We start from the raw sequence: 22,548 nt of genomic DNA, 5'->3' as shown, positions 1-22,548 counted from the left end.
CTTAATTGTTTTGGGTTTGTTTTTGTAGGTCCTTTTCTTCTCTTGTGTTTCCCACTTAGAGAAGTTCCTTTAGCATTTGTTGTAGAGCTGGTTTGGTAATAATAACTTTTATTAGTGCGTAGCATTTATTAAAATGCTCTATGCCAGGCACTGTGCTAATTATTTACTACAAATTTACCGGATTTATCCTCATATTAACTCTGAGGTAGCATCATTGTTCTCATTTTATAGATGTGCAAACTGAGGCTAAGAGGAAACTTGCCCAGAATCAGGCAGTCAGTAAAAAATGGGGGTGAGATGTGAACCCAGACGGTATGACTCTAGAACCTAAACTCTTAATTGCTATTGAGTTCTTATATGTTATTTCACACCTGCTTATGTCTTCATGTCTTGTTTGCCACTTGAACTAAACATACTTACATAGTTTTACAAAACAATAAAACTTAAGCTATATGCTTTTGTCTTTATTAAACTTGGCTAACTAACATAATAAAGTATATCTATATCATTTATTCAGTCAGTATCTATTAAACACATATTATATACCAGGTACTGGGCTGGGCTTGAGTTTACAAATTTGTGAGTGGTTTCTACCCCTGTTGAACTTACAATATTAAAATCAGCAGTCATTAAAGTACTTAGAGAAACACAATAGCACCATTCTTAGTAAAATCAGAAATAATACAGTGATGCTATCATCAATATTATTTGGCATGATTCATGTAGTGCTAGCAATGCAACTAGCCTTGCCAGGTTGAGCAAATAAAAATATAGGATATCCAGTTACTTGTGAGTTTCAGAAAAACAAAAATATTTTTTTAGGATTGGTATGTCTTAAATATTGCATGGGAAATACTTAAAGAGTTATCTGTTATTTGAATGAACAAAAAATTTTTGATCTTTTATTCTATCTGGTTACCTTAAATACAGTTTTGGTGCCAGAACATCATGGAAAAGACTGATGTCAAGGGGTTTACTGCCTATGTTTTCTTCTGGAAGTTTTACGGATTTAGGTCTTATGTTGAAGTTTTAACCCATTTTCAGTTGATTTTTGTGTATGGTGTAAGGTAGTAGTCCAGTTTCATTCTTTTGCCTGTGGCTGTCCAGTTTTCCCAACACCATATTTTGAAGAGACTAACATTTCCCCATTGTGTATTCTGGACTCCTTTGTTTGTAAATTATTGACCATATATGTGTGAGTTTATTTCTGGGCTTTCTATTCTTTTCCATTGATCTATGTGTCTGTTTTTATGCCAATACCATACTGTTTCAATTACTATAGCTTTGTAACATAGATAGATTGAAATCAGGAAGTGTAATGCCTCCAGCTTTATTCTTCTCTCTCAAGATTGCTTTGGCTATTTGTGTCTTTTGTGGTTTCATACAAATTTAAGGATTATTTATTCTATTTCTGTGAAAAATGCCATTGGAATTTTGATAGGGTTTGAGTGAATCTCTATATTGTTTTGAGTTGTATGGACATTTTAATATTCTTCCAGTCTATGAGCATGGAATATCTTTCCATTTATTTGTGTTTTCTTTAATTTCTTTCATCATGTCTTATAGTTTTTGTGTACAGGTCTATCATCTCCTATCTCCATGGTTAAATTTATTCCTAGGTATTTTATTATCTTTGATGCAATTGTAAATTTTTTTTCTTGATTTTGTTTTTGGTAATTTGTTATTGGTGTATAGAAATGCAACAGATTGTGTATGTTGATTTTTGTATCCTGCAACTTTACTGAATTTGTATATTATTTCCAACAGTTTTTTGGTGGAGTCTTCAGGGTTTTCTATATATAATATCATGTTATGTGCAAATAATGACAGCTTTATTTCTCCTTTCCAATTTGGATGCCTTTTATCTACTTTTCTTGCCTAATTTCTCTGGCTTGAACTACCAATACTATGTTAAATAAAAGTGGCTAGTGGACATCCTTGTCTTATTCCTGATTTTAGAAGAAAAGCTTTCAGTTTTTCACTGTTGAGTATGATGTTAGCTGTGGGTTTGTCGTGTATGACCTTTACTGTATCGAGTTATGTTCCCTCTAAACCCACTTTGTTGCGAGAAGTTTTTGTCATATATGGATGTTGAATTTTATCAAATGCTTTTTCTGGATTTATTGAGATGATCATATAATTTTTTCCCTTCATTTTGTTAATGTGTTGTATCACATTGATTTTGCAGATGCTGAACCATCCTTGCATCCCTGGAATAAATCTCACCTGATCATAGTCATGATCTTTCTAATGTAGTGTTGAGTTAGGTTTGCTAATATTTTGTTGAGGATTTTTGTGCCTATATTCATACAGGATGTTGGCCTGTAATTTTCTTGTGGTGTCCTTGTCTGGTTTTAGTATCAGGTAGTACTTGTAAAATGAGTTTTGGAGGGAAGATTTTCAGAAAAATTATCATTACTTCTTTAACTGTTTGGTAGTATTCACTCATGAAGCTGTTTGGTCCTAGACTTTTGTTTCTTGAGAGGTCTTTTATTACTGATTCAATCTCCTTCATTCTTACTCATTAGTTTTTTCTTGTTGCTCCTCTGATTGGATGAATTCCACTGTCTTTTCTTTGAGTTCACTGATCCTTTGTTTCACTTCATCTAGTGTGTTGCTCAACCCCTCTATTGACTTTTTCAGTATCATTTTTGTATTCGTCAGATCTGTGATTTTGTTTGGTACTATCTTGTGTTTTCTATCTCTTTGTTGAATTTCTCACTTTGTTCATGTATTGCTCTCCTGACCTTAGTGAGTATCTTTATGAACATTATTTTAAGTTTCTTATCAGGTCATTCGCTTACCTCTGTTTCACTGAGGTCTTTTTCTGGGGTTTTATCTTGTACTTTTGTTTGGAACATATTCTTCTGTTTCTTCATTTTCCTTGACTCTATGTGTTGGTTTCTATGCATTTGATAAACAGCTACCTCTCCCAGTCTTGAAGTTGTTTCATGTAGGGGATGAAATTTATTGTTCAACCTTGCACTAGCTCTTGGTTGTCTCTCAAATCTTTTGATTGTCGAAGCAGGCTTCTTTGTTCTAGTGGCTCCCAGTAGTTGAGGGTGTGCCAAGACCTGACAGTGTCCCAGATGAAGGAGCTCTGTCAGCATCTAGATGCAGGCTGATTGGAAGCTGGACCCTCAGGCCAGACTGAGGCCTGCTGATTGGAGGCCAGACCCTCAGCTTTTAGAGTATGCAAATATACCTCTTTCAGGGGTGACTGGGAGATGGGTGTTTGTCTGCACCTTCTGCGCTGAGCCCTGGGAGGGAGGCAGGGGGAGATAGCCAGTTAATAACTGTTGTTTTTGTTTGCTACTGTTCTGTTGAAACTGTGAAACCAAGCCCCACTGGCAATCATCCAGGTGATCAGGAGTTCATCCCCTGGGTGGCAGCCATAAAAACCAGGTTGCCAGTCATGTGCACAAGCTTCTTTCCAGTAGATGCTGGCAATCTTAAGTGAGGTACTGGGAGAGCATGAATATGGTGCCTGCCAGCATTGGCAGTCTTTGGAGAGTATTACAGTCACCCCTAGATGTGTGTTAAATTAGAAGCCTGCCCCTAGGGGCTTCTAAAGCTTTTAAGATGAGCAAATAGGCCTGTTTCAGAGAAAGACTTGGCCTATTTCATTCTGCTGCTTCTATGCTGGCCCTAGGGAGATAACTACAGTAGGTTCATGCAAGCCTTTTAAGGTCCGTTTTGCAGATAACTATAGCCTTGTGGACCTTGTGGACTCAGACCCCATTGGCTTTCAAGGGTTGATGTTTTGGGACCCCATCTCTCAGGGTGAAGTCTTAAAAGTCGGGTCACCAGATATGGGGTCCAAACCCTTCACTCCATGGGGAGAAGCTGAGAATTGTGAGTTCCCTCCTGGCTGTGTGTTGCCATGTTGGATGTGAAGTTTACAGATTGTGTCTTAGCCTCCCCTTCCTATTTTGATATGGGTTTTTTCTTGTTCACCCAATGTGTAGGAGTCAGTTAGTTTCTGGATCTCTTTTGGAGGATTTTGTTCTGTGCATAGCTGTAGATTTGGTGTGTCCATTGGAGGAGGTGAGTTCAGGAGCCTCCTAAATCACCCTCTTGAACCAGAACCGGTAATACTACTTAAATTAACACTCAACAATGAAAAGTAAAGATCAAAGTTACCAAGAAAAGTATGGAATAATATGAAGGAAACTGTAAAATGTAAGGGGTATAAACTCTTGAAAAAAATGTATAGCCATGTGTAATATGTTCAGATGTCATTTCTCCTTAAATAGTATATTTAATTCAATTGTAATTAAAATACGAGTGGCATGAAGGGTAGGAAGTGAGATGGGGAACTTTGAGAAGTGAATCTAAGGTTTTCTTGACAGGTAAAAGTGTAACAATAGCTTAATTCTGCAAAAAGGGATTAAAAGTTATGAAGGTGTGGCCAAAAATTTTGGTGTAAGAGAGCTGGTTTAGTAAATATTCTCTTAAATAGAATTAAGCCCAGGAATTGTTTGTGTATCTTCTCCTGAATAAGGATGTAAGTTCCAAGTATAAAAGGATTGTGGTATAGCATGGTGAAGCCCCAGCATGGACAGGAGACTGTCACTGGGCTATATGCCCCCTGCCACTGGCATATTGGGGTGTGGGCAAAGGAAGCCACATTAAGATATGAAACATTTGCCTCAGCTTTGTGCAGCTACCTCACTTTCACCAAATTGGGTAAATAAATCAGGAAGTGTGTGTGTATGTGTATGTGTGTATATCATGTACTCTTCCTGTTAACCTGTGGCCCACCTGACTTTCTACAAGGGCACAAGTCAATATTCACTTATTTTGAAGAGGAGAAGTCATGACACCAAGACAAAAACCCATAAGCCAAAAGATTTTTAGATTTGACTTTACAAAAAATAAAACTTACACTTAGATATTTATAAAAGAGTTTCTTTGAACCTAACAGACAAAATGCCAATATTCTTACAATGCCAAATAACTCTTTCAATTTTATACAAATAACATGACACATATTAGAAAAATAGGTATTAAAAAATAAATAAATAAATAAATGTTAAAGAAAAATAGGTATTTACAAAAAAGCAATAGAAATGGCCAATAAGCCTATAAAAAATTACAAACAGTTTTTAAGATTCTATGTTTTAAAACCTATGAGCCTGATGAGGTTTGAGGTAGATAATTGGCAAGAGGTAATCAACATTATCATAAATTGTGGTGAAAATGTGTCAAGAGTTGGGAAGCATCTGAGATTTTACCTTATGGGCAAAACCAACAGGTTAGGCTGTCACAGTTCATGGATACCTAGGTCAGAGACAAAAGACTTTATTACTCACAGCACTAACAATAGCTAGAATAGCAGCATCTTTGATGCCAGTTCCCTAAGCCTCATTTCCCACAAGGTGACTCTTACCTGGAACTTATTCTAAGGAGATTATTGGAAAAGGGTGCAAACATACATGCACAGACACATACCTGTGTTTTCACTGCAGCATTTTTTTAGAGTATCAAAAAAAATTGGAAACAATATAAATGTGTGATTGTTTAAATGATAGTACATCCGTAAAAGGGAATATTAGGAAAACCATTAAAATGATCATATAGATCTATATTTATAAATATGAATTTAAATATCCTTAACTTTTATGGGGGATGTTATGGACCCAAAATTCATTGTTAAAGCCCTAACTTCCATTGTGACTGTATTTGTAGACAGAGCCCTCAAGGAGGTCATTAAGGTTTAATGAGATAATTAGGGTCGGGCCCTAATCTGATAGAATTGATGTCCTTATAAGAAGAAGAAGAGACACCAGACTGCTCTCTTTGCATGCATAGAGGAAAGGCCATGTGAGGGCATAGCTAGAAGGCAGCTGTCTGCAAGCCAGGAAGAGAGCTCCTACCAGAGCCCAGCCCTGCTCTCCCCTTGATCTTGGGCTTCTACTAGCCTCCATAATGGTGAGAATATAAATTTCTGTTGTTTAAGTCACCCCATCTGTGGTATTTTGTTCCAGCAACCTGGTAGGTTTTGGGTGACATTTAACCTTCTCACTTATTCTCTTCTACATTGTTTAACTTTCTACAGTAAACATGTGTCATCTTTTATATTCAAGGAAAAAAAAGTTTCTATTTTTGGGAAAAGGAGTGCCTTTCAAAGCTAACCTCAGCATAACTCCATTTTTCTTTAATTTTCTGGCTTGTCATCTTCCAGCCACTTACATGATTGTTCCCTTTCAAGTAATGATTTCACTGATTACTCATCTCAGGATGTACCTGACTTATCTTAGGTGTTGTGATAAGTGGCTCCTGATGAAGAGTGTCTGGAGGCTTAGGAGATAGGGCTAATACCACCTGGGATATGTTAGATAGATGTCATTTTGAATGTGAACTTGAGCAGGTAGAAGAGTGTCCCATATAGAAGGGTGAACATCTTTTGCATAATCTCTTTGCTCCTAAAAATAATGCTGTCCTATTTTAGGTGTTTCTTTTATGGTTTCCTCTTATTGACAGTTTTGATTTAGATGTTATTGATATAGTAAATTTTTATTTTTAGTTTTTTAATTTTTATTTTACATTGGAGTAGAGTTGATTAACAATGTTTTGTTAGTTTCAGGTGTACAGCAAAGTGATTCAGTTATATAAATACATGTGTCTATTCTTTTTCAAATTCTTTTCCCATTTAGGTTATTTGAAAGAGTATTAAGCAGAGTTCCTTGTGCTATATGTCCTTGTTGGTTATCTATTTTAAATATAGCAGTGTGTACATGTCAATCCCAAACTCCCAATCTATCCTTCACCCCCACCCTTCCCCCCGAGTAACCATAAGTTCGTTTTCTAAGTCTGTTAATCTGTTTCTGTTTTGTAAATAAGTTGGTTTGTATCATTTTTTTTTAAGATTCCACATATAAGTGATATCACATGATATTTGTCTTTGTCTGACTTACTTCACTTAGTATGATAATCTCTAGGTCCATCCATGTTGTTGCAAATGGCATTATTTCATTCTTTTTAATGGCTGAGTAATATTCCATTGTGTGTATGTACTACATCTTCTTTATCCATTCATCTGTTGATGGACATTTAGGTTACTTCCATGTCTTGGCTATTGTAAACAGTGCTGCAATGAAAATTGGGGTGCATGTATGCTTTCAAACCATGTTTTTCTCTGTATATATGCCCAGGAGTGGGATTGCTGGATCATACAGTAGCTTTATTTTTAGTTTTTAAGAAAGCTCCATACTGTTCTGCCTAGTGGCTGTATCAGTTTATAATCTCATCAACAGTGTAGGACGGTTCCCTTTTCTCCACACCCTCTCCAGCATTTATTTTTTGTAGACTTTTCGATTATGGCCATTCTGGCTGATGTGAGGTGATACCTCATTGTAGTTTTGACTTGCGTTTCTGTAATAATTAGTGATGTTGAATATCTTTTCATGTGCCTCTTGGCCATCTGTATATCTTTGGAGAAATGTCTGTTTGGGTCTTCTGCCCATTTTTTGAATGGGTTGTTTGTTTTTTTGATATTGAACCACATAAGCTGTTTGTAAATTTTGGAGATTAATCCCTTGTCGGTTGCATCATTTGCAAATATTTTGTCCCATTCTGTGGGTTGTCTTTTCATTTTGTTTATGGTTTCCTTTGCTGTGACAAAGCTTTTAAGTTTAATTAGGTCCTATTTGTTTATTTTTGTTTTTATTTCCGTTACTCTAGGAGACGGATTGAAAAAGATATTGCTACTATTTATATCAAAGTGTGTCCTGCCTATGTTTTCCTCTAAGAGTTTTACAATGTCCAGTCTTACATTTAGGTCTTTAATTCATTTTGAGTTTACTTTTGTGTATGGTGTTAAAGAATGTTCTAATTTCATTTTTTTTGCATGTAGCTATCCAGTTTTCCCAGCACCATTTATTGAAAAGACTATCTTTTCTCCATTGTATAGTCTTGCCTCCTTTGTCATAAGTTAATTGACCATAGGTGTGTGAGTTTATTTCTGGGGTCTCTATCCTGTTCCATTGCTCTATCTGTGTGTGTTTTTTTTGCCAGTACCATACTGTTTTGATGACTGTAGCTTTGTATGGTATAGTCTGAAGTAGGGAGCCTGATTCCTCCAGCTCCATTTTTCTTTCTCAAGATTGCTCTGGCTATTCAGGATGATATGGTAAACTTTAAAAGGCAGAGATAATTTTTTAAATTTTTAGTTTGTATTTTGGGGTAGGTATAAAAGCAAATGCAGTCTCACTTATCAAGTTAAGGCAAGTTATTTTTTTAGTCATTGTATAGAAGAGGCTTGTTTTCATAAGTTGTATCATTAGGAATTGTGCCTTATTCAAAGAAGTATTTCCATTATAATTGGTGTTGGCTTACTTTTGACATCCTATCTTTTGTATATCATTTTGATATAATAACCCCTTATAATTCATCACATTTATTTTACAGCAGACCAGTGATGCATTTGTGGCCCATTATTGACAAGGAAACAAATGTGTAACCCAGACGTCATCTGGGACTTCTGTTTCCTAAAGGTCTAGGTAAATTTTGTTGAAACCCTCAATATCCTAGTTTTTCTGCCTACTGAATTCTCCACAGAATTTCTGTGACTTGACACATTTATCTTATAATGGTCATTCTTACACATCATCAATCCTAGCATATTCATACCATTATAATCCAGCCTCAACCAGCCAGTTGAAGACCTTTGCCATTTCATTTTATTTTCCATGAAAAAAATCCCATCAGTGATGATTTTGCAGGTTCAGTAACATGATTGAAGATTTGGGGTGTTGTATGGAGAGATCACATCACACAGCCTTCAGCCAGTTTGCTTGCCCCACTTGTCAGATCTTGCCACCTTCTAAATGCCTGTGTCGTTAATAAAATGCCCTTCTCATGATTTGCAGACCCCTGGAAAGTATAATCTAGTCCTATTCGTTTGAATCCTTCTTTTACAGGGAACATTCTTTTCAGGTTATTCTGCCTACCTCTGACACCTGGAATTATGCAGAATAGACATTTTTCCATTCACTGTATTGATGACATGGAAATGTAATGTTACTGACACTCATGCAACAAATCAGTGGCAGAGATGATAAGCTCACTCAACAAACGGGTTTATTAGATACCCTCCAAGTACCCAATACTGTGCTAAGTACTGGGGATACAGAGACATAGTAATTAGGTAAATGTTTTTAAAAGTCTTTTCCAATTGTGGAGACATGGATGGACCTAGAGAGTGTCATACAGAGTGAAGTAAGTCAGAAAGAGAAAAACAAATATCGTATTTTAATGTATATATGTGGAATTTAGAAAAATGGTACAGATGAACCAATTTGCAAAGCAGAAATAGAGACACAGACGTAGAGAACAAACGTATGGACACTAAGGGGGGCTGGGGGTAGGATGGATTGGGAGATTGGGATTGACATATGTACACTACTATGTATGAAGTAGATGGCTGGTGAGGGCCTACTGTATAGCACAGGGGGAAAAAAAATAAGATACAATCTATTTGCAGGACATAGATTAACCTTAAAAGTGCATTTCAATATACATTAGGTGCAGACAAATACTGTTTGATTCCACTTATACGAGGTACCTAAAATAGTCAAATTCATAGCGTCAGAAACTACATTGGTAGATGCCAGGGGCCGGTGGGTGAGGAGGGGGAATGGGGAGTTAGTGTTCAATGGGGACAGAGTTTCAGTTTAGGAAGGTGAAAAATTTGGGAGATGGATGACGGTGAGTGTTGCACAACAATGTAAATGCACTTAGTGTCACTCAACTGTACAGTGAAGTATGGTTAAAATAGTATGTTTTATATTATGTGACTTTTACCACAGTGAAAAAAAACATTAAAAAAAGTCTTTTCCATATGAAGAAAAAAACATTATAAAGTTAAAGAACTTGACAACTAGGAAGGCTCTTGGAGGTTAGATGTTTGAACTCTTCATCATTATACAAATGAAAAACTAAGGAATACAATTGCCCAACTGATTGATGGCAGAGCTGGGAATGGTACCTGTGTCTTCAGTCTCTTGTCTAGTTCTTTTTCCTGGATATCTTGGATATGGAGGATGTTGACCGAGTGAGGGACAGGTGAGACATGTTACAAAAACATGGGGGGTGGGGGGGATGTAAGAAATGTACAGGGAAGGAAAAAATGAAACAAGCAGGGCATCCTGATGAGAAAAAGTACAAGAGGACATACCAAGCCCCAGGACAGCAGTGGGCTCATGCAGATAGGAGTGTTCACGAGTGTAGCAAAGGGAATGACACAGGTGTATATGCATTACTAGGTGGGAAAAGGAGGGAAAAATGTAAAACCAGTGCTTCTTCTTTCTTTTTTTAACTTCTTTATTGGAGTATAATTGCTTTACAATGTTGTGTTAGTTTTTTCTGTATAACAAAGTGAATCAGTTATATGTGTACATATATCCCCATATCCCCTCCCTCTTGCGCCTCCCTCTGACACTCCCTATCCCACCCTTCTAGATGGTCACAAAGCACCGAGCTGATCTCCCTGTGCTATGCAGCTGCTTCCCACTAGCTAGTTTACATTTGGTAGTGTATATATGGCAACGCTACTCTCTCACTTCGTCCCAGCTTACCCTTCCCCCCACCCCCGTGCCCTCAAGTCCATTCTCTACATCTGTGTCCTTATTCCTATCCTGCCCCTAGGTTCATCAGAACCATTTTTCTTTTTTAGATTCTATATATACGTGTTAGCATACAGTATTTGTTTTTCTCTTTCTGACTTAATTCACTCTGTATGACAGACACTGGGTCCATCCACCTCACTACAAATAACTCAATTTCGTTTCTTTTTATGGCTGATTAATATTCCATTGTATATATGTGCCACATCTTCTTTATCAATCATCTGTCGATGGACACTTAGATTGCTTCTATATCCTGGCTATTGTAAATAGTGCTGCAATGAACATTTTGGTACATGACTCTTTTTGACCTATGGTTTTCTCTGGCTATATGCCCAGTAGTGGGATTGCTGGGTCGTATGGTAGTTCTATTTTTAGTTTTTTAAGGAACCTTCATACTGTTCTCCATAGTGGCTGTATCAATTTACATTCCCACCAACAGTGTAAGAGGGCTCCCTTTTCTCCACACCCTCTCCAGCATTTATTGTTTCTAGATTTTTTGATGATGGCCATTCTGACCAGTGTGAGGTGATACCTCATTGTGGTTTTGATTTGCATTTCTCAAATGACTAGTGATATTGAGCATCCTTTCATGTGTTTGTTGGCAATCTGTGTATCTTCTTTGGAGAAATGTTGATTTAGGTCTTCTGCCCATTTTTGGATTGGGTTGTTTGTTTTTTTGATACTAAGCTGCATGAGCTGCTTGTATATTTTGGAGATTAATCCTTTGTCAGTTGCTTTGTTTGCAAACATTTTCTCCCATTCTGAGGGTTGTCCTTTTGTCTTGTTTATGGTTTCCTTTGCTGTGCAAAAGCTTTTAAATTTCATTAGGTCCCATTCATTTATTTTTGTTTTTATTTCCATTTCTCTAGGAGATGGGTGAAAAAGGGTCTTGCTGTGATTGATGTCATAGAGTGTTCTGCCTATGTTTTCCTCTAAGAGTTTTATAGTGTCTGGCCTTACATTTAGGTCTTTAATCCATTTTGAGTTTATTTTTGTGTATGGTGTTAGGAAGTGTTCTAATTTCATTCTTTTACATGTAGCTGTCCAGTTTACCCAGCACCACTTGTTGAAGAGGCTGTCTTTTCTCCATTGTATATTCTTGCCTCCTTTATCAAAGATAAGGTGACCATATGTGTGGGGGTTTACCTCTGGGCTTTCTATCCTGTTCCATTGATCTATATTTCTGTTTTTGTGCCAGTACCATACTGTCTTGATTACTGTAGCTTTGTAGTATTGTCTGAAGTCAGGGAGCCTGATTCCTCCAGGTCCGTTTTTCTTTCTCAAGATTGCTTTGGCTATTTGGGGTCTTTTGTGTTTCCATACAAATTATAAAGTTTTGTTCTAGTTCTGTGAAAAATGCTATTGGTAGTTTGATAGGGATTGCATTGAATCCGTAGATTGCTTTGGGTAGTATAGTCATTTTCACAATGTTGATTCTTCCAATCCAATAACATGGTATATCTCTCCATCTGTTTGTGTCATCTTTGATTTCTTTCATCAGTGTCTTATAATTTTCTCAGTACTGGCCTTTTACCTCCTTAGGTAGGTTTATTCCTAGGTATTTTATTCTTTTTGTTGCAGTGGTAAATGTGAGTGTTTCCTTAATTTCTCTTTCATATTTTTCATCATTAGTGTATAGCAGTTCAAGAGATTTCTGTGCATTAATTTTGTATCCTGCTACTTTACCAAATTCATTGATTAGCTCTAGTAGTTTTCTTTAGGATTAGTAGCATCTTTAGGATTCTCTATGTAGAGTATCATGTCATCTGCTAACAATGACAGTTTTACTTCTTCTTTTCTGATTTGGATTCTTTTTATTTTTTTTCTTCTCTGATTGCCATGGCTAAAACTTCCAAAACTATGTTAAATAATAGTGGTGAGAGTGGGCACCCTTGTTTTGTTCCTGATCTTAGAGGAAATGGTTTCAGTTTTTCACCATTGAGAATGATGTTGGCTGTGGTTTGTCATATATGGCCTTTATTATGTTGAGGTAGCTTCCCTCTATGCCCACTTTCTGGAGAGTTTTTATCATAAATGGGTGTTGAATTTTGTCAAAAGCTTTTTCTGCATCTATTGAGATGATCATATGGTTTTTATCATTCAATTTGTTAATATGGTATATCACATTGATTGATTTGTGTATATGAAGAATCCTTGCATTCCTGGGATAAACTCCACTTGATCATGCTGTATGACCCTTGAATTATGCTGTTGGATTCTGTTTGCTAGTATTTTGTTGAGGATTTTCACATCTATGTTCATCAGTGATATTGGCCTGTAGTTTTATTTTTTTGTGACATCTTTGTCTGGTTTTGGTATCAGGGTGATGGTGGCCTTGAAGAATGAGTTTAGGAGTGTTCCTCCCTCTGCTATATTTTGGAAGAGTTTGAGAAGGATAGGTGTTAGCTCTTCTCTAAGAGTTTGATAGAAGTTGCCTGTGAAGCCATCTGGTCCCGGGCTTTTGTTTGTTGGAAGATTTTTAATCACAGTCTCAATTTCAGTGCTTGTGATTGGTCTGTTCATATTTTCTCTTTCTTCTTGGTTCAGTCTTGGAAGGTTGTACTTTTTTAAGAATTTGTTCATTTCTTCCAGGTTGTCCATTTTATTGGCATATAGTTGCTTGTAGTAGTCTCTCATGATCCTTTGCATTTTCTGCAGTGTCAGTTGTTACTTCTCCTTTTTCATTTCTAATTCTGTTGATTTGAGTCTTCTCCATTTTTCTTGATGAGTCTGGCTAATGGTTTATCAATTTTGTTTATCTTCTCAAAGAACCAGCTTTTAGTTTTATTGATCTTTGCTATTGTTTCCTTCATTTCTTTTTCATTTATTTTTAATCTGATCTTTACAATTTCTTTCCTTCCACTAACTTCGGGGGTTTTTTTTTTTGTTCTTTTTTCTCAAATTGCTTTAGGTGTAAGGTTAGGTTGTTTATTTGTGATTTTTCTTGTTTCTTGAGGTAGTATTGTATTGCTATAAACTTCCCTCTTAGAACTGCTTTTGCTGCATCCCATAGGTTTTGGGTTGTCATGTTTTCATTGTCATTTGTTTCTAGGTATTTTTTGATTTCCTCTTTGATTTCTTCAGCGATTTCTTGGTTGTTTAGTAGCATATTGTTTAGCCTCCATGTGTTTGTATTTTTTACAGTTTTTTTCCCTGTAATTGATATCTAGTCTCATAGCATTGTGTTCAGAAAAGATACTTGGTACGATTTCAATTTTCTTAATTTTATCGAGGCTTGATTTGTGACCCAAGATATGATCTATCCTGGAGAATGGTCCATGTGTACTTGAGAAGAAAGTGTATTCTGTTGTTTTTGGATGGAATGTCCTGTAAATATCAATTAAGTCCATCTGGTCTAATGTGTCATTTAAAGCTTGTGTTTCCTTATTTATTTTAATTAAAGCCAGTGCTTCTTGAAGGTTGACAATGTTTCATCTTGTTTTTTCAGACTGTCTGTTTGAGCCCCAAATTTCCTCTGATGTAACTTTTCTTAATATGGGTTATGACAGTAGGAGCTGGTAAAATTTTGAGAAATCATGTTATTTTTGTGGGATTCTGAAGGGTTGAGAAAATGAACTGAATAAAGCTTTTTTAAAAATTATTTTTCTCAAAAGCTTTGTTGGAATCACTGGAGTAGACTGAATAGCTCCAAATAGTAAAATTAACTATGACAATGTTGATCAAAGGACCTTAGATACAGACACAAATACGTGATTTGTATGGTCCAAAAGCTACACAACATTAGAATGCTTGGAAGTGATGATGGAGAGATGGTTGGACATACTACTGAAGACTTCTGTATGTTCTCTAGTGCATTGAAAATGGAAGTACTCATTATGCTAAGGAACGCTTTTCCTTACCTCTCTGTTGTATAGTATTTTCTTTCTCAATCGGTATACAATCTGTCCTTACATGTGAATTGGTGACCTCAGCCAGGTAATGAATATAACCCTATTTTTTTAAGTTTATTGCTTATAAGGGATAAAAACCCATTTAAGCTAGAGTAGAACATGAACATTTAAGAATAGAAAATGATGTAGAGCAAGGTAATACAGAAACTAGAACTGGAAATTCAAGACGTGAGGTGCTTCCTCTGTGAATTAAGTCTGCAAGTTCTTTTTATACCTGCTTCTGAACATCTCTTGCCAAACCTAAATGATTTTTATCAACATATGTCCCAATATGGTGGTCCCAACCCAATTCTACATGATCTTTCTTATTATTCTTATACCCATTATCATTATTGGAGCCCTGTGTCTCACAACTCAAATTCTTGAGAGGGAATCTGGTTTACTGTGCTCAGCTTACATCTTGGGTCCCTTTTTAAATTTTTTTAATTTATTTTTTATCTTTTGGCCACACTGTGCGGCATGTGCGATCTTAGTTCCCCAACCAGGGATCAAACCCGTGACCCCAGCAGTGGAAACACGGAGTATTAACCACTGAACAACTAGGGAAATCCCTTGGTTACCTTTTAAAAGGTATCCACTGTTGGTCAACTTAGCTGTGGCTAGAGAGGAAAGGAGGAGTGATGAAAACCCCTTTCTCTAGCAAGGGAATATGGTTTGCTGTTTCTCGGGAAAGTCCATTTGCTTGACTCTGTGTCGTATTATTTTTTTCACACTCATAGTTTTGAAGAGCAAACAAATCACACTTCCCAACTCGTTAAGCATTTCTCAGTAGTCTTTTGGTCTGGGATTAAGATTTTCTTAGTGAGCACTTCAGAAATTTAGAATTAGGATTTAAGATCTCATCAGAGGAGGTGAGAAAAAGTTAAAAGCATGGGAATTGTGGGACTTTGTTTCCTTAAGCTGTAAGTGGCAAGAGCCACAATGCAGTACAATTGTCTTTATGTCCCTGATTCTTTCACATGGCCTAAATTTAAAACAAAATCATGGTAGGTTTTTAAAGAAATATGTTTTTGATATGGTGAGAAACTACCCCTCCAAAATTAAAGCCAGTCTGAGAGAGTAAATAAAGTTGGGCTGCAGTGGAAGGATGTGCCAATTGGGGAGTGGGGGTGAGGTTTTTTTTTCTGGTCTGTAGGTTTTGAGAAGTGGTGAAATCATAGAATTCCACTTGCTCTTTTGTGGCGATCTGAGAGCCTAATGCAAAGCATGAGTCATATCTCCTAGTAATATCTGCAGAATTTGGTGGATTATAAAGGTGCATTTTATTGATTACATTATGAGAAATAGATTCAAAAGTCACCCAGACCTTTAGCTCCAGAGTGCCTTCTGTAAATGCAATGCAGGCTAGCTGTTCATCATTAAGGCTAAAACTGAGTAGCATGGAGTGCCCATTTATAGCCCTGGTGAGAGGATCTTCAGAGAAGTAATTGTGGTCTCCTTCACTACCTTCATGTGGCCTCAGAGTGAGGAGTCTCATCATTCTTTCCCAGGCTGTGACAGCAAGAGCACTAGTGCAGCTCTCTGTAATTTTGACTTCCCTGGTTCTTTAGATTGAATCAACGCTCCCCCCGTTCATTAAATAAAACCATTTCCCACAGATGCTGAGCAGCTGTCCTCATCTGAAGATGCTCTGAGAAAAAGCAGAGGCTAGAAACCCTTCATTTCCTTTGTTCATAATAATCAGACTTGTTCATTGAAAACAAAACTCACCCCTAAGAAGGAGGAGAGCAGGAACCATGGGTTAAGGAGTGAACCAGAGAGGGTACAGGAGTGTAATGGAAGAGCTTTTTCAGAAGCCCTCCTATGAAGGCAATATTCTTAAGGGCATCTGGCTCCCTTGTGCATGCTACAATTGACAATGGCTAATAAAGTGCTTTGGATCAAATAGATTTCTTAAAGAGATAGGACATAGGCATTATGGTTGTTAGAATTTAACCTATCTGCCAAAAAGAAAAAAATTATCAGAGCTGTCTGGGCAGTTTCTAATGTGTCTTCACTACTACCTATTGACTTATTTTGATCCGTTAATATTTTTATGGGTAGAAATAGCATGAGAATATAATAAAAGAGAACCATGTTATTCTTTCTATCAGGAAAGGCTTTAGTTTTGCCCTATGTTTCCTCAATCTTCTCCTTTAGTCTGGAAATAAAACACAGCAAGAGGAAAACAATGGGCAATGATGTCAATGTGTGCTTGGGTGGGGAAGATAGAACCCGTCTGAATCAAAGATGAGCTGCTCAGAGATCCAATCTCCTGAACTACAGTGAACTGGTAGGTCTGTTACTTTGGGAATTTGATAGGCAAAATATAATAGTATATATGATTCGATTTTCCATTAAAAAATTTCAGCTGTAGCTGATCTAGATTTTAGGTTTTCATGGTCAAAGAAATATCTTCAGTGCCTAAGTCCTGGATGTTTTTATTCCACTCAAAAGAAATAGATTAGGCTTTCCTGGTGATTCTGCAATAATATATGAGAATCATTCCTGTAATGTGATCAACACATCTTTTACATTAAAATAAACCATCATCCAATTTCCTAACAATGGAAATAGAGAACAGCTGATGAAAACAAGGTGGCCTGTGCAAGCAAGCTATGAGGAATTATTTGTTTCTGTTGTCAAAAGCAAACTTTTCTGGACTCTTTTTTTTTTTTTTTTAATTGAAATATAGCAAAAATAAAGTTTGGTGGAAAGGTTGCTATCTTAAAAGTAGGAAAATAGCTAAGCTACATTATCTTAGCTGTGATGAGTTTTGGTAGTGACTGATGGGTACAAAACTGTCAGCTTCGTTTCTTCATGAACAAATTGTCAGTCTAAACTGTGGAAGACAAAATTGTCAGCTACGTCTCTGGATGAGCAAAATTATGGGTGGCGTCCCTGGAAGGTGAAAATCCTTGGGAGTAAGAGAAAATTGTCAGATGCATATTTTCAAGACAGAATTGTTGGCCCTGTCAGTTAAATAACAGGTTACTATTATTTTACTGCTGAACTCTGAAATTTAACATTTTTATCCCCTTTGCCATTCGAATTGACATAGTGAACGCCATCCAAATTGTCATGTGCCTTGGTACTTAGCAAGGACAGATGTGCCACATGTGTTTTGGTGTTATGGCTGGAAAGACAGATACATATGGACCACCAACCAGGTAGTATATGATAAAATGTTGCTTGTGTTAATGGAGAAGGAGTCATTCTGGATTCCTTTAATGGGTGCTTCAATTCAAAATGAAAGGCAGCTATGTCAGAATGAGGTAGGACAAAGGCACAGGGAGTGGGACAGTCATTACTAGAGCACTATACTTAATGACATGGCTGGTGAAAGCCATTTTTTGTGCTAAGTCAATAATTCCCTTCTGAGTCATGTTGTTTGGCTCTGCAGTGTGTGTGTGTGTGTGTGACAGACAGAGAGACAGACTATATTTCTACACTGACTCTCATTCAACTGGTAAGAGATGATTCTGACAGAGGAAGTTAGCCTTAAGGGTAAAGAGCAAATAGATGAGAAAGTCTTGTGTAAACCTATATAACAAGAGTTTTCCATTCATATTTGAGAAACTAGCCTGATAACACTGCCAAAATGAGGTAGATTAAACTCCATTACTGGAAGGATTTGAATTCCCTTCCCAATTACTGAAATGCTAACACTGAGTGCATTTTATTTTTTGAGACTAGATGGTATGCTTCAACTCTCCAGGAATCTCTGAGATAACCTCAGAAATTAGTCATCAATTTTATTTTCATTCTGTGGGCTTGTGATTGTGGTTATAAAAGGCAGGTCCAACTTTTGGTCTAAATTAAGGAAGTTGAAAATGGATTCAGGATTCCCGAAGTTTTTTCTTTAGCAAAACTAATCCATTTATATGTATTGTGATACACTCTGGCTCACAAATTTTCAATGGCTTTCCAATGCCTACAAGATAAAGTAAATATGCCCTAGACTGGAATCCAACACCTAGGATTAACTTAATTTTTAGTTCTGACCTTGATTCTTCCTATTTGAGTGTCTTGGGATCTAGAACAAGGATATCTTTATGTCTGATGTTATCAAAAAGCACTTACTCCTTTGTACTCTGAGCAGTTATTGACACTCTATATTACCAATTTGGCTCTGATTATATATTGCCTTTTATTGTTATTTATGTATTTCAATAATATTTTAAGGGCAAACTAAGTGTACTATATCTGATATTTGTAATACGATGGTAAATAAGACATGTGCCTTGTTTCTTGGCCATTGTAGTTCAATAAGGGAATCAGAGAAGAAACCAGGTGATTATAACAGGGAGCAGAAAGTGTTATGAGTGGGAAGCACAGGGCACAATGAGAGCAGACAGGAAGAACTCCTTATCCAGACTTAGGGTTCAGAAGGAGAAGTCTTCCCTGTGGAAGTGACATTTAGGCTGACACTTGAAGGAAGGGAAGGGTCAGCCAGGCCCACAGGTGAGAGATCTTAGTTCTTGCAAGGAAACTATGGCAGGGTCCTTTACTGAACAAGTAAACTGAGTTAGTGCTCCCTATAGCTCTATGTTTCTCTTTATTCAAAGCACGTTGGACTCTACTATGTGAGAAGGGGATGTGAGAGGTGGTTGGGGGTACATATCATGAAGGGTGTTGTAAGCCACCCCAAGGTGTTTGAACCTTGTTTTATAAGGAGCCATTAAAGAGAGGGACATAAGATGAGGGATAAGATCAAATTTGCATTTCAGAAACATCACTGTGGTTTCGGGGAAAAAGATTGTAAGTTGGATAACCAAATAGTGTGGTTTGCTTGTTGTATTGTCCTGTCCATTTTAGCATTTGTCTTAGATTTCTCATCTTTTAACACATTAGGAACTTCACTTTATTACTTCTAGCTTCTACCATGGGCTCTTCTTATAGTGTTTGAGATGTATGTCAGTGAACAGAATTCTCACCTTAACATGTGGGTGAGTATGAAAGGCACCTCCCTTCAAGGACACTATGCAAGACATTCATGATAATAACAGCTCAATAGACAACTACATCTAAGTTCTTCAGATCTCAAGTAGTTGTGGGAGAAGTGTATAAAACTGCTGATGTACCAACAAGTTGTGCCAGCTTGTGAGATGCAGGAAACCATCATGGTCAGTGGAAAACAAGGGACAGTAGAAGTTAAATGTACATGAAATAATGAGCAGAAAATAGAATTTGGGTGGTCTCGCTGTAGCACATAAAGAGAGAAGTCCCACTACAGTGGTTTTGCCATTTATTGTATGTCATAAATCTATAATTATTTATCTGATTTTATTATTTAATGACCTTTTATTTAGCAATAAACCCTTTCAGCAGCCATGAGTTCAAAAAAATCAAAAGCACATGTTCAATGAAAAATTAAGTACTGAATATTGTCTCTTGAGAAAGTTGATGTTAATTGATCAACAGAATGATCAAACAAAATGATAGCACTAACCAAATAAAAACTAGAAGACAGAAATCCTTGAAAAATCATCTATTTCAAAACTTAGTATTTATAAGAAAACTGTGTTTAATTACAACAATTTAATGTGTGTGGATACAGAAAGTGCATTTCCTTATCACTCTGAGAATATAATTTTTCATTCTATCAATTGACTGCTCTGTTCATCTTCAATTCCAAGTTTTCTTTTTTTTAATTGAAGTATAGTTGATTTACAATGTTGTGTTTCAAGTGTACAGCAAAGTGATTCAGTTATACATATACATATATATATTCTTCTTTATATTCTTTTCCATTATGGTTTATTACAGGATATTGAATATAGTTCCCTGTGCTATACAGTAGGAACTTGTTTAGCAGATACAAACTACTATATGTAAAATAGATAACCTCAAACACCTAATTCATCCCTCCCTCTCCTTCCCTTCCCTTTTGGTAACCATAAGTTTGTTTTCTATGTCTGTGAGTCTGTTTCTGATTTCCAAGTTTTGTAATACACATACAAATAAAAGTGATAACTATTTGCCCCATTAGCAGAAGAGAATTCCACAATCAGTGAAATGATGACGGTTTTGTATAATATTATCAGATGCCTGAAATAGAAAATAAGTTAATTCTAATAATTGTCCTTTAAAAAATATAATTCATGGAATCAAAGCAAACCTTTTGGATATTCATTTGGTTGGCATGATTGTGACTGTTAGTTTGCAAGTTTAGTTTAAAAAGAAGTTCAACTTTGCATAATAAATACAAGTTTTGGTGAAACACGGACATGAGGTATAATTATTGTTTTCATACTCAATTAAGAAACTTATGGAGCTGAATTCTACTTGGATTACTTCTAATGCATATATACTTTATAGCTGTAGCTAACTAAACAAGCTGTATTATTCTACTAATTAGATACATTTTTATATATTCAAAGTTACTATAAATTTTTATGATGTTGGATACCGAAAACTTTTTTTTCATGGCAGAACTTACGTTTCTTCTCTTTGCTACTCATTACCAATTGGATTTTAGAAATGCCTGAGTTTTTGAAGGACTCTTTGTAAATCAACCTAATTGATTTACAGTGGTTCTAAACTGTTGGAGACAATTTATTTAACTTTTGATTGTATTTTGTTTAAAATAAATTGGGAATTTTAAATGCAAGTATTTAAAAACTGGAGCAACCAAAATATAAGGTTTCAGCAAATCACAATTATTGGGGGGTGGGTAGAACTTAGAAACAGGAAGACATTTATTTTATCCCTGAAAAAGCAAGAGAAGCATGGACATAATGAGGACTCAACTGGTACATGATATTTCATTCCGAAGTTTCAAAAATTTTTTGCAATATTTCTATTTGTGGGAATCTTTTAATGCAGCTCCTGTTTTAAAATGACTAAATTTATATTCCATATATCAAGATGGAAGGAAATGGAGGTTTATGATTTTCAGCATCTAAATTTGGTAAAACATTCAAAAGGATCATAGAGGCAACTTTTTGTCCAAACTTATTTATTTTTTGCAAAAATATGTATCAAAGAAAGGCACTTTTCAGCGTGGCAAAAAGATAGTATCTGTGAAAATATTTAAGCTGAAATATCTACAACTTCCATATGCAAAATTTAACATTGCTCTGGGCTTATCAAGCACTGTAAAGAGTATTTTCTCAATGAAAATATTAAGGACTACAGGGAATAGTCAATTAAATGTGTAAAAATCAAATTTGTTAACCACGACATGCAACTTTAAAGAAGATTTCAGATAATTTTATAACAAAAATTTTAATAAATTAGAAAAGTAACATTCAGTATTAATATAGATACAGCTAAGAAAGTGTATTCACTTTGTTGTACAACAGAAACTAACACAGTATTGTGAAACAATTACACTCCAATAAAGATCCATTAAAAAAAAAAAAGAGTAAAAAAAAAGAAAGTGAATACAGCACATAAATATGTATAAGAATAATTATTCTACTAATATGATTTTTAGTTTCAAATAACCCCATGTAAAGAATTTTTTTCTCTAATATACATGAATATGTTATTTTTTTAGAATTGTATTTATTTTGGTAAAGAATTAACAAAATTTGCCATTTTAACCATTGTCAATTCAGTGGCATTAATTACATTAACAGTGTTATGTAACCATTGCCACTATCTGTTTCCAAAACTTGTCATCAACCCAAACAGAAACTATGTACCCGCTATTCCCTGTTGCTCCAGCCTCTGGTAACCTCTAATCTACTTTCTGTGTCTATGGGTTTTGTCTGTTTATTTTATGCAAGTGGAATCATACAGTACTTGTCCTTTTGTATCCCGCTACTATCACTTAGCATAATGTTTTCAACTTTCATCAGTGTTGTAGCATGTATCAGAACTTCATTCCTTTCATACGTCTGAAGAATATTCCATTTTATGTATATACTATATTTTGTTTATTGTGCATCTGTTGATGGACCCTTGCATTTTTCCCACCTTTTGGCTACTATGAGTAATGGTGCAATGAGCATTGGTGTACAAGTATCTGTTTGAGTTCCTGTTTTCATTTCTTCTAGATATACACCTAAGACTAACAT

Source organism: Balaenoptera borealis, assembly GCF_965194805.1.
Source record: "Balaenoptera borealis genome assembly, chromosome: 4".
In the NCBI taxonomy this organism is placed as follows: Eukaryota; Metazoa; Chordata; class Mammalia; order Artiodactyla; family Balaenopteridae; genus Balaenoptera; species Balaenoptera borealis.
The sequence above is the reverse complement of the archived record's forward strand: the minus strand, read 5'-3'. Positions refer to the sequence as shown.